General features: G+C 45.3%; 1 long non-coding RNA gene across 1 annotated transcript; it reads right to left on the bottom strand.

Moving 5' to 3' along the window:
* Positions 1 to 519: 519 nt before the first annotated feature.
* LOC123371640 lies at positions 520 to 12,187 on the bottom strand. The gene is made up of 3 exons (XR_006579880.1): positions 11,957 to 12,187; positions 2,863 to 3,117; positions 520 to 1,267 (listed from the first exon to the last, which is right to left on the bottom strand). It is a non-coding gene; the product is annotated as an uncharacterized LOC123371640 (long non-coding RNA).
* Between the last annotated feature and the right edge of the window lie 304 nt (positions 12,188 to 12,491).

Raw genomic sequence — 12,491 nt, 5'->3', positions numbered from 1 at the left:
GTGCCCTTTAGTTCTGTTCTTTTAAGGCCAGACGCTGACACCCTTGCTCACATTAAGAAACTCCTTAATCCACGAGTGGCCTCATTGTTGAAGATCCTGAGTTGGTGCATAGCTCTTATCTACCTTAAGGTTTTAAACTGCCACCCACCCTCCTAGTATGTGAGCACACTAACTTCAGTGGAGCTATCCCAGCGTGCACGAGCTGAGGTTCTCATCCATTGACTTCAATGGGACCACTTGTGGAGTAAGATTCTTATGTTACCAAGGGTATAAAAATCTGGCCCTAGGAGAAATGGGTGTGATCAGAAAAGCAGCCATGTGAAAATGACATCTTCTGACACAACACTGCTCCCTGTATGTCTTTGCGCCGCATCTGCTTCGTTTATTGAAAAGGGAAATTTTTTCAGTCGTCTTAGTGCTGCAGAATCAAAACAGAGACGGGAAAACAATTTATTTTGCCTCAGACACCACCAGCTAAATTGTCAACAAAGGTCTGACTGCAGAATCGTGATGGTTGAAAGCACCAGAAAGAACACAGCTTGACTTTCAGATCCCCGGCTGGTTTCCACCATGATGGCAGTCAGGAAAAAAAAATCAGCTCTTGATTCATAAACTGAAGGAATCCAACACCAAACACTGGAGCCCCACGAGGTCATTTTCACGGTGTCACTTTTCCCTTGAAGGGGTTCTAACAGACCAAACTCAGAATGATCTATGGGAGAGGCCTACAGGGGGGAGAGAATTATCTATTTTTGCACTCTCAAGCCGGTGCACACCGTTGGCTCAGTGGTTAATATAAACAGAGGCTTTTGCTGTAGGAAAGATTGATGGAACACTGAACTGCTGAAGCACAAACTGTTGGATAGACGTGTGGCTGGGACCACAGCGCCCAGAGATCTAACATGAAGCAGTAAAGCTAGTTGGGGGAAACTGGAGGAAATTAATGATTAAATAATGGATTCCAAATGTTGAAGTTCAAAGTTAAATCCTAATAATGCAGTCACTTAATGCTGAGCGCAGAAACGGATTGTTTTTCAAGGCAAAGTTGCAGCAGGGAGCATTCTGGGTAATACTATCCAAATTCCCACTAAGGTAATACAGTGAAGATTTGGCCACACGGAATACTGATTTGATTCTGTTTGCTTCTGTGCCTACAGGACTGTTTCTGCAGTATTATTCCCAAAGCTTCGCTCTGTGTGTTTGACTATTAATCCTGATGATTGGTGGCTGTTTGCCACTTGGAACATCCTTGCCCATTAAGGTTCCCCTAGAAAGAAAGAAAACAAGTTATTCAACAGTTGGGCCAAGGACGCAGTAAAATGCTTCTGTACTGCAACGCTGGGCCAGTGCTCACTGTTGGATGTACCGGCTCAACGTGATGCAACCCAGATGGCTCCAAGCTTCCAGTGAGGAAGACCCAGTGAGCCTGTCAGGGTGCTTCTCTCCCTGCTTAATCCGCACTTCATTCTTTTGCGTTGTTTTTGATGCAGCTTGACTTCCAGAGGAACTGAGCATGGTCTGGTTCAGGAGTATCAAACATATGGCCCACGGGCCAGTTCTGGCCTTCCTGATGTATTCGTGTGGCCTGCATGATGTAGTCAGAGTGTGCAGAATGTATCTTAAACCCTAGTGAATAGGGTATGAGACTGGTGTCAGAAAACCTGGGTGTTAACCTGAGCTCTGCAACTAACCAGCTGAGTGACCTTGGGCAAGTCACTTCACCTCTTTGTGCCTCATTTCCCCCTCCCAGCCTTTGTCCATCTTATCTATTTAGATTGTGAGCTACTCTGGCAGGGACTGTCTCTCACTATGTGTTTGTACTGGACCTAGCCCAGGGGAAGCCTGATTCCTGTGCAGGCCTCTTGGCACTACTGTAACACAAATAATAATAAAATGGCTTTGGACACCGATGGTCAAATTTTCAAAACCAGGCAACTCTAACGCAGTGGCAGAGCTGAGGTTAGAAATCAGGGATCCTGGCTCTTGAGCTCAGTGATCAGATGGCTAGACCACACTCTGGCAGTTGGGGCTGCACGCTGTGGCTATTGGAGCTGGTCAGGAGTTTCTCGATTAAACTTTTTTTTCCTTCAAAAAATGCTGAGTCGCCAAAACCGAAACAGTTTGCAAAGCTGGGTTGGTTTGGACAAATCTCCTGACTCCGACCATTTTTGAAAAGAAACGTTTAGAACTTGTCTAAATGTTTTGTTTTGACATTTTCGGGTGGGAAATCAGATTTTCTGATGCCAAATGATTTCTCTTTTCAAAATTTAAGATAATTAGACTTTTAAAAAGCTAAAAAAATAGAACAATAGGTCAAAATCTAAACAAAATCAATTATCGTGAACCAAAAAAAAAATTGTTTCATTAAACTTTTTGAGATTTGGACTTTTCGTCTTCATATAGGATGGAAAAAAGTATTGAACGCTAAAAAAATTTCCCGGAATGGGAAAACCATTTCCCACCCAGCTCTAGCTAGTATACTGTAATATTAACCACCCGGGATCTGGAAATCTATACAATGTGTGAACAGAAATTGTAGGGGAAAACAGTAATGACTGGGACAAATATTCTTGGAGACTGACCAACTGTTGTGCTAACTTTGCTCATATTCTTAAACCATTATGGTTTAGGTAGATTCACTGCCATCATTTATGCTCATAAACCTGCCTTAACATTTGTCTCTTTTAAAAAGTTTCGGACCAAAGGCTCAACCGAGCTCCCCAGCCACATAGGCACCTAAATGGAGATGCCAGGTTTTCCAAAATGCTCAACAGGAACCACTGGATGCTGAGCACTTTTGAAAACCACATTTTTCTGCAATTTTGTGACACACAGCAAAACTCTCATCATCCTCCTCCTCACTGGTGTGTTTAGTCCACCACAGGATGAAGGCCTGATCCTCTTGACATCACCAACGTCTCATCTTCTGATGTGGCTGCCACAGCTGTCTCTTCTCCTGTCCCAGTAATTTGCCCCTCGTATCATTTGTAGGTCTGGTTCATCCATACGGTGAAAGGGACGTTCGAAGGGATTGGCAAGATGGAGACCTCGCTGGGGGAACAGTTCTGGTGGGAGATCTGCAAAGGTGGTGGCGCTATTGCTCTGCATACACTGAATCTGGGATCAGAAAATAAGGAAATTTAAACATAGGAACGGATATGGTGCTCCTGTGACTGCAGAATGAAAGGAACTGTCTAGGAACTACATGAGAGTTGGGGAAAATAAGGAGCTTTCCACCCCATCAACCATCTCTCATTTATAGGACTGAAAAACCTTGAACCAAACCCTTCAGGAAGGTTCTGAAATATTCAGAGAGTTTCCCTGCCATCCCACTTTTGCTGCTGCCTTTGCCCTTCTGGCTCCCGAGACGTTTGTGGACGATACCAAGCTGGGAGGGGTTGCAAGTGCTTTGGAGGACAGGATTAAAATTCAGAATGATCTGAACAAACTGGAGAAATGGTCTGAAGTAAACAGGATGACATTCAAAAAGGACAAATGCAAAGTCCTCCACTTAGGAAGGAACAATCAGTTGCACACATACAAACTGGGCAATGACTGCCTAGGAAGGAGCACTGCAGAAAGGGATCTGGGGGTCATAGTGGATCACAAGCTAAATATGAATCAACAATGTAACACTGTTGCAAGAAAAGCAAACATCATTCTGGGATGCATTAGCAGGAGTGTTGTAAGCAAGATATGAGAAGTAATTCTTCCACTCTACTCCACGCTGATTAGGCCTCAACTGGAGTATTGTGTCCAGTCCTGGGTGCCGCATTTCAGGAAAGATGTGGAGAAAGTTCAGAGAAGAGCAACAAAAATGATTGAAAGGTCTAGAAAACATGACCTCTGAGGGAAGATTGAAAAAAAGAAGAGAAGACTGAGAGGGGACAGGATAACAGTTTTCAAGTACATAAAAGGTTGTTGGAAGGAGGGAGAAAAAATGTTCTCGTTAACCTCTGAGAATAGGACAAGAAGCAATGGGTTAAAATTGCAACAAGGGCAGTTTAGGTTGGACAGCAGGAAAAACTTCCTAACTGTCAGGGTGGTTAAGCACTGGAATAAATTGCCCAGGGAGGTTGTGGAATCTCCGTCATTGGAGATTTTTAAGAGCAGGTTATACAAACACCTGTCAGGGATGGTCTAGATAATAATTAGTCCTGCCATAGTGCAGGGGACTGGGGTAGATGACCTCTCGAGGTCCCTTCCAGTCCTATGATTCTATGATTCCATGTGAGAATACAGCTTGAGAGGGGATTTCCCCATGAAAGCACTGTCAGAACTCCTCATGCCTTTACCAGGGCAGATGTGGAGCCTCTGGTGGCTAATTTAACAGGTGAAATCTTACTTTACAAAAATATCTGTTGATAGATATTTTAATTCGAAAGGTACATCTACACCTAGCTGGGAGCATGCATCCTAGACTGATACGCACTGGCTCTGCTTGAGCTAGCACGCTAAAAATAGCAGTGTAGCCAGGGGTACCCAAGCAGCAGCTCAGGCTAGCCAGCGGGGTACAATCCCACCCAGATCCCCTGGGTATGTACTCAGGCAGTTGGCCCAAGACACCATCAGTGCTATCCCCTAGCTATGCTGCTATTTTTAGTGCGCTAGCTTGAGCAGGGCTAGCACTCCTGTCTACCTGTGCCGGGAAGCACGTTCCCAGTTGCTGGGTGGGAGTACCCATACTCTAAGCCGGTGCCATGTACACCATTTTCCAGTCCCCGTCAGCGTACGTGTTAGACAAGCTTGGACTCTGTAGACTCAGACATGCTTACCTAGACACACACCCACTTTCTAGTGTGGGAGTTTCCTACTCTTACAGATCATCTGTGGATTTGGCCCCTGAGTCTAAGAGCGTCGAAGCTGGCTTCACTCACATGTTGAGAGGCCAGCCCTAAATACGGTTCCTAGAGTTTGAATCAGATGCCGTTGCAGCAATGAGCCTCTAAATCTCCGGATGTCTGTCTGAACCCAAGCTCCAGCCCTTTTTGAAGTTGGCCCATCGTTACCGAAAGCAACCTGTGAAAATAATTTGGACGTAGTCAGGAATATTAGAAGGAGCATAAGCGTTATGTTGTAGCTACGACAATCTGCGAAAGAGTGCCAGATGGAAAAAATCAAATATGCCAGTTTCCCCTACACACGCAAGCTCTATTTGTGCTCCTTTGACATAGCTCTACTTCCTCACACCATTCTTTCATATCCGGTTGATGGATATTTTTCCATCTCGTGGTAATGCAAATCTTGGCACGGGGCTGACAGCAAATATAGAAGCTTCGATGCGTGATTTCCAAGCCATTGGGAAGGATGCCTAAGAGTGGCTCGAGAGCAGCATGAGGAAATATAAAAGATTTGGCAAGTGGAGACGGGATTGTGTGTGTGAGAGGCACAGCTCTCTCCGACGCCAGCTTTCTGGAGGTGAGGGCAACTCTGCCATTTCAGATGACGGGTTGCTGGGGAGATCATTGCCAAGGTACATGCCTGGCAAAAGTCCCCCAGATTTTTTTTACTTCTACTTCTGTTGTACTTATCTGGTCCCCTATCACTGTAGCATCTGAGCATCTCACCATCTTTAATGCATTTATCCTGACAACACCCTTATAAGGTGAGCAAGTACAATTACCCCCATGTCACTGATGGGGAACCAAGGGATAGGGGGACCACTGGACCATCCTTCCACATTGAAAGGTGTAACGAAAGGTATGGACAGATCCCCCACTGATGTAAATAGGCACAACTCTGCTGCAGCAGCACTGATTGACCCCAGCTGAGGATCTCAGAGTAGCAGCTGTGTTAGTCTGTATCTCCAGAAAGAACAGGAGTACTTGTGGCACCTTAGAGACTAACAAATTTATGTGAGCATAAGCTTTTGTGGGCTACAGTTCATCGGATCTGGTCCCTATGAGTAAGAGAAAAGGGTGGAAAACTTGGGTATGGTAATGCACAGTGTAGTGCTGTTTTGTGAGCGTCCAGGTATCAGCAGGCAGATTTAAGAACATAAGAACGGCCATACTGGATCAGACCAACGGTCCATCTAGCCCAGTATCCTGTCTTCTGACAGTGGCCAGTGCCAGGTGCCCCAGAGGGAATGAACAGAACAGGGCAATTATCAAGTGATCCATCCCCTGGCATCCAGTCCCAGCTTCTGGCAGTTGGAGGTTTAGGGACACCCGGACCATGGGGTTGCGTCCCTGATCATCATGCCAGTCTCATCAGAGCTCATAAGCTAAGCCACAATGGGACTGGTCAGTACCCAAACAGGAGACCTTCAAGGAAAGTCTATTTAGGCATGTTGATGACTCCATATGTTATAATCTTCTGATCTGAGTTCGTTCTAAGCCACTGGTACTGGGAGTTCTGGTCCTGATGGGAAAGCATGGGCCAGATCCTCACCTGCTATCATTTGGTGTTGCTCCATCGACTTCAGTGGAGATGTGCTCCTTGACACCTGCTGAAAATCTGGCCCTAGATCTGCAGCCAAGGCCCAGGCTGATCTTAGTCATTAAAGACCTCAGAGCAAGAGCAGTAAGTCCTAGCAAAATTCCAGACTTGCATAATCTCTTATATTTTGTCTCTAAAATTCACCCCCATCGTTTCATTGGGATGACACATCCCTCACTGCCCTTCCTAAAAACTGCTGTTTAGTGTTGCCAGCCCAGCAGTGTTGCTATGTTCAACCTCAAAACCAGTGGCATGGCTCTGGTGCCAGAATGATATCTGCATAGACAGGCTGGGATCCAAGTGGCTGAACAGTGCTATATAAATAGGAGGTATCTTTGATGGTTAGTTGGTGAAATGATGGTGTCATACATTTGTTAAGCCCTTGGTGGCTGGCAGGAACACTTCATTTCAGTTTCCCGACATGTAGGTGCTGGTAAAACTGATTGCATCTGATGTTTCCAGGTGGGTTTGAAGTTGAATCTCATGAGTAACCCTTCATTATCCATATTGAGCAGACAGTGCATCAGGGAGATTCCTTCCTGGAATCTACACATTCCCTCCCTGTCTTGAGCACCCCAGTTAGTAGCAAGTCGTTGTTATGTATAGGCAGGACCAGTCATCTCCAGAAAAAATGAATAATGCATGAGTCTGTATAAACTTTATTGAGTGAAATCTAGAGGTCTCAGCTAAGATTGGGGCCTGATTGTGGTAGATGCTGTAGGGTATAGAATAAGAGAAACCCTGCCACAGTGTACACTCTAACTATAGACAAAGGTGGACAGAGAGTGAGACAAAGGAAGCATGAGTCCAATTTTACAGATGGGAAACTGAGGCACGGAGAGATCACGTGATATGTTGAAGATCACACAGGGTGTGGGTGGCAGAGTTAGGAATTAAACCCGGTTTTCTCGCATTCCCCATCTCATGGTTTAAGCACAAGACTACGCATTAACAGGTGTGTTGTGAGCAAGACACGAGAAGTCATTCTGCTGCTCTACTCTGCTCTGGTTAGGCCTCAACTGGAGTATTGTGTCCAGTTCTGGGCACCACATTTCAGGAAAGATGTGGAGAAATTGGAGAGGGTCCAGAGAAGAGCAACAAGAATGATTAAAGGTCTTGAGAACATGATCTACGAAGGAAGGCTGAAAGAATTGGGTTTGTTTAGTTTGGAAAAGAGACGACTGAGAGGGGACATGATGGCAGTTTTCCGGTAACTACAAGGGTGTCCTCAGGAGGAGGGAGAAAACTTGTTCACCTTAACCTCTAAGGATAGAACAAGAAGCAATGGGCTTAAACTGCAGCAAGGGAGGTTTAGGTTGGACATTAGGAAAAAGTTCCTAACTGTCAGGGTGGTTAAACACTGGAATAAATTGCCTAGGGAGGTTGTGGAATCTCCATCTCTGGAGATATTTAAGAGTAGATTAGATAAATGTCTATCAGGGATGGTCTAGACAGTATTTGGTCCTGCCATGAGGGCAAGGGACTGGACTCGATGATCTCTCGAGGTCCCTTCCAGTCCTAGAATCTATGAATCTATCCTTTCAGGTCACCTTTCCCTGGTTGGACTGCACTGAGACCACCAACCAGCTGTCTTCAAATGATAACAAACATTCAGCCACTACTGAGCTGGGCTGATTTGAAGTGATGATGTAGAGGTGGAAGGCTCTACCCCATTACCTGTCCCTGGCGGCATCTAGTCTTTCTCTTGTCTGGATTTTAACATGAGTGTACTTGGACAAGGCAGGACGTTGTTGGAGAGAACTGCCAGAAATCTGATGTTCACAAGTAGCACAAAAAAAAGAAAAAGCTTTGGATATTCAAACACTTTATTTTTGGAGGCTGGGGAAAAGTTTTAAAAAATAATAAAACCAACCAAAAAGCATTGATTCCTCTTTTTTAAAAGGGGTGGGGGAACTGTCAATTAGTTTCTGCCAAAAAAAATTGTAATTCACTTCTGCTTTGTTTCCAGCATCCTTTGCCATTTCAAGCGGTTCTCACACCCACACAGGAGTCTCTTTTATAGCCAGGCAGCAGACTCCTTCTTCATGACCCCTCAGCCGTTGTTGATTTATGAATTATTATTATTAATAGCATGTAGAAAAATCCCAAAACTTCAGGACTTTCCTTTCTCATTCTTTTCAGTACAGATCTGTGGGTCTCCACGGAGTTTCCCTGATGTGTTACATGAAGTTAAAGAACTTTTCCATGCTTAAAAAGGGGAGTGGATTCAGACTAGAATGACAAAGTGTGTGCTTGCTGGTTTTACCATTGGTTATTGATTTATAAAGTGCTGTTCCCACGTATCACAGCCCCGTGCTATGATCGGATCAAAGGAACCATGGAACAAGCCCTGAAAATGTAGCTATGGCCCCAGTCAAGTCATTCGGATCCAAACCCAGTTATGGATGATGAACAATTCAAAGTTCAAGGCTGATCAGATTTTGGGTCCACTATAAAGATAGGTGCTGTTTGCTAAATTCCTATCAGATCCAGGCTGGGAACCACTCTCCCCACCACCAAGTTCAAGACTGGTTTGAACGTGTGGTTCCTTAAAAGACAAACAATCAGAACTTTCAAAGGATGGACCCTTCAATCTGGAGTTTGAGAGAATGAACATCGTCAGCCAGATGAATAGCGCTGGATGGAGCTAACAGTTCCACCAGTGTGGGTGACCTTCCAATATCTGGAAGACACAAAAGGAAGAGTTAAAAAAACCATTGAGAAGTTGTTAGCACAAAACAAAGTGCACAATGACATCTGCCCTGGGGATGGCGTGCTAAACTGGGGTTCTGCCGGTGGGTTACCTTAGGCAAGTAAAGTCCCTGCTCAGTTTCTCCTCTCTAAAATAGGGATAATGATACTGACGTCCTTTGTAAAGCACTGTGAGATGAAAAGCACTGCATAAGAGCTAGGTATTAAATGTAGGTTGGCTTGTCGAAATAAGCAGATGTAGAAGTGGATGTGTGTATATAGTACGTATGTAGTTAAATAAACAGAAAGCCGTGGTTCGTCTAAGCTATGAATATATATTGTAATGAATTTGCAAAGGGTCAAATTCTCCCCTCAGTTATGACTGCTAATACTGTCTATAATGTCATAGATGTGCATGGCACACTACAAAACAGAAGCCAAATCCCTGCTCCAAGGAGTTTGCAATCTTAAGTGAAGATAAAAACCACAGGAGAAATGACAACACAGGGAGAAGCTGGGGTGAAGACTGTAAGATGAACATGGGTCACTTTATAAATGTCCATGACTACAGGATGACTGATTCTTTTGGTTTTGTATATATATTTGAGATGGGTCTTAAAGGAGGAAACTTGGAGGTGTGGTGGATGGGGTCAAGAAGGGGAGCAGACATAAGGGTCACCATGAAAGAGGACACAGAGGTGACCTTTATGTCACAGGGAAGAAGAACAGAGAAGAGCCTAAATCAAATCAATCACTTGGTCCCAAGCATAGGGAATATGAGGTCAAGAGAAGGACAGAGCAGGATGAAGGACCAGAGTGGAGCAGCAGGAAGGCCAGACTGCTTCTGCTGGATCTTCCTGTAGACTGTTGACATCAGTGTTGTATGTTGAACACATTCAGAACATGCCAGTGGAATCTGCACCGAGAAGGTAGAAGCACAGCCCATTCAAGAGGAAAGTTTTGTCTAAGGGCAGTAGACGCACAGTAAATGCTTCATATGATGTCTGAGGCCTTCTTCCCCCTGGTCCTTCAGAGAAGGACTATACTCAGAAGAGATTTCCAACATCCACCTCTCTACCTATTTCAAGAATGCTAACCATCATGGTATTGTGGTGTGAAATACCCAAGGACCATCTTTTCTCATCCACCTTCAGTGAGTTTTTATTACTCAGTTTTCTGCAGAAAGAGGTACTACTCAGGAGGAAAACTTCTACTGGGGGAAGGCACAAGGAGAAAAGCATGTCTTGTTTTGCATTCAAAGAGAGGAAGCTACTTCTCACAACTCCAAAAAAGAACTAGATACGTTTATGGAGGAGGGTTAAAAAAAGAACTAGATAAGTTCATGGAGGACAGGTCCATCAATGGCTACTAGCCAGGATGGGCAGGGATAGTGTCCCTAGCCTCTGTTTACCAGAAGCTGGGAATGGGCGACAGAGGATGGATCACTTGATGAGTCCCTGTTCTGTTCATTCCCTCTGGGGCACCTGGCATTGGCCACTGTTGGCAGTGGACCTTTGGTCTGACCCAGTGTGGCCGTTCTTATGTTCTTATGTTCTCCAACTGTCTCTGTAGAGGAGTTCCAGTCTTCCACACAGTCCATGCATTCCAGCTGTTCTGTTTCCATTGACACTCCCTTTTCATTGTTATCTGATGCTGATAATGCCTTGCATGATCTCTCTGGTCTTCTTCAACCATGCATCCTTAATCTCCTCCTTCAAAGCCTTTCTCAAAGCTAATTTTTTTTCTTTTTCCAGTGCTGTCTCCACACTCCCCTGCCAAATAATGAAGTGAGAGAATGGCAGGGGAATTTCAGGTAACAGAGAATAGGAAAATCATGGGTTATGTTGGTAGTCTCCCAGCCCAACAGTGACCAAGGACCAATCCTGTTTAACATATGAGAGGAGGAGAAAAGGTCATAGCTCAAAGTGGGAACCCTCAAACAAAAGCACTAAGCCATGCTGGACTGGGAGTGATGATTACTCGGCTCTATTCCCGACTCTGCCAGAGACCTTGGGTAAGCTACTTTGCTTCTCTGTGATGCAGTTTCCTTTTCTGTAAAATGGAGATAACAATACCCATCTGCAGATGCTGTATGAGAGCTAAGGAGTATCTCTATTGTGCAGCAAGGAAGGAGGATGGGAGGATCTGGCACTCTGTGCTCATTTCTGGGTTTCTCCTGCACAGAGAAAGGAGGAAGTGGAAGGGGAACAGACTGGAACTCCCATCAGTTAGTCTTGGAGAGCGACACTCCTGACTCCTTTACATCTACACTTTGTAAAAAAAAAAAAAATCCCCCATTTGCCCTTTGGATTGGGAAATAATGCAATGGTTTTTGCCTGCATTTCATAGAGTCTGCCTTTTCCATCCCTCCCCTATCTTTGGCCCATTGACACAGCAGCACATGAAGCCAGACGTCTCTGTTCCTGACAATGCTGTAAAGGAATGGAAGGATTCTGTGTGGCTGCAGCCCTCTGCTCAGCATTATCACTTTTTACTGCTGTGCACATCCGAAGGGTATAAATTAGCTCTATTCTGCTACCCCTCCAGTCCCCCTCTCCACTTCTTTATGGCATCAAGAGCTGTGAAGAGCAAGTCCCCATGCCAGACACATCCACATCCATCCGTCATTGTATTTTCTCAGGGCAGGGGATGTGGGAAGAGGGAAGATTTGGAAGATTTATTCTATAAATACTCATTAGCTCTTGAAACGGGGATTAGGAGAAGTGGAGGAATCTGGCACTCTGTAACTCCTGTCTCCCCTGTTCCCATGCACGTGGTAGTGTGGCTCGCCACTTGCAAACATCTCGGTGACAAGTACACTTACCCGCCTATGACGATAAGCACTGTTCCCTGAAACCAGCCCTCGAGGGCCGTTTGGTGCAGGCGGTCACCCAGGTTTAGTGAGTGTGTTTATGTCTACCCCTAGTGGTTGGCCCTAGCAATCACAGCATGCCGCTGTTTATACTTTGAAGGGTACTGCTCGCAGATGCCATTGGGTTCAGTGCCTGCAGACGTGGCGTCATGATGGGCCAGCAGGAAGGGAAAGACCCTGTATGACGAAAGCTGTGGCAGAAAATGATAATTATCCCTCTGTGACCCCTTCTTTGCTCTCCAGCTGAGCAAGCTCCTGCCTCACACAGACTGTATTTCACCCACACCACTTTCCTTTGCCTGCTCACCCACTACCGTCAGAATGACCTGTTTTCCTCACTGCCTCATACTCATATCCCCGGCCCCCGACACTCACACACCGTCACTTCCTGCTCACAGGGCCGGTGCTACCATTTAGGCAGACTAGGCGGTTGCCTAGGGCGCCAAGATTTGGGGGCGTGAAAAAGCGGCGCCCCCAAAAAAATTTG

This window comes from Mauremys mutica, chromosome 5 (genome assembly GCF_020497125.1).
Source record: "Mauremys mutica isolate MM-2020 ecotype Southern chromosome 5, ASM2049712v1, whole genome shotgun sequence".
Lineage (NCBI taxonomy): Eukaryota > Metazoa > Chordata > Testudines > Geoemydidae > Mauremys > Mauremys mutica.
Note: the sequence above shows the minus strand (reverse complement) of the source record. Positions and strands in the feature narration are given on the sequence as shown.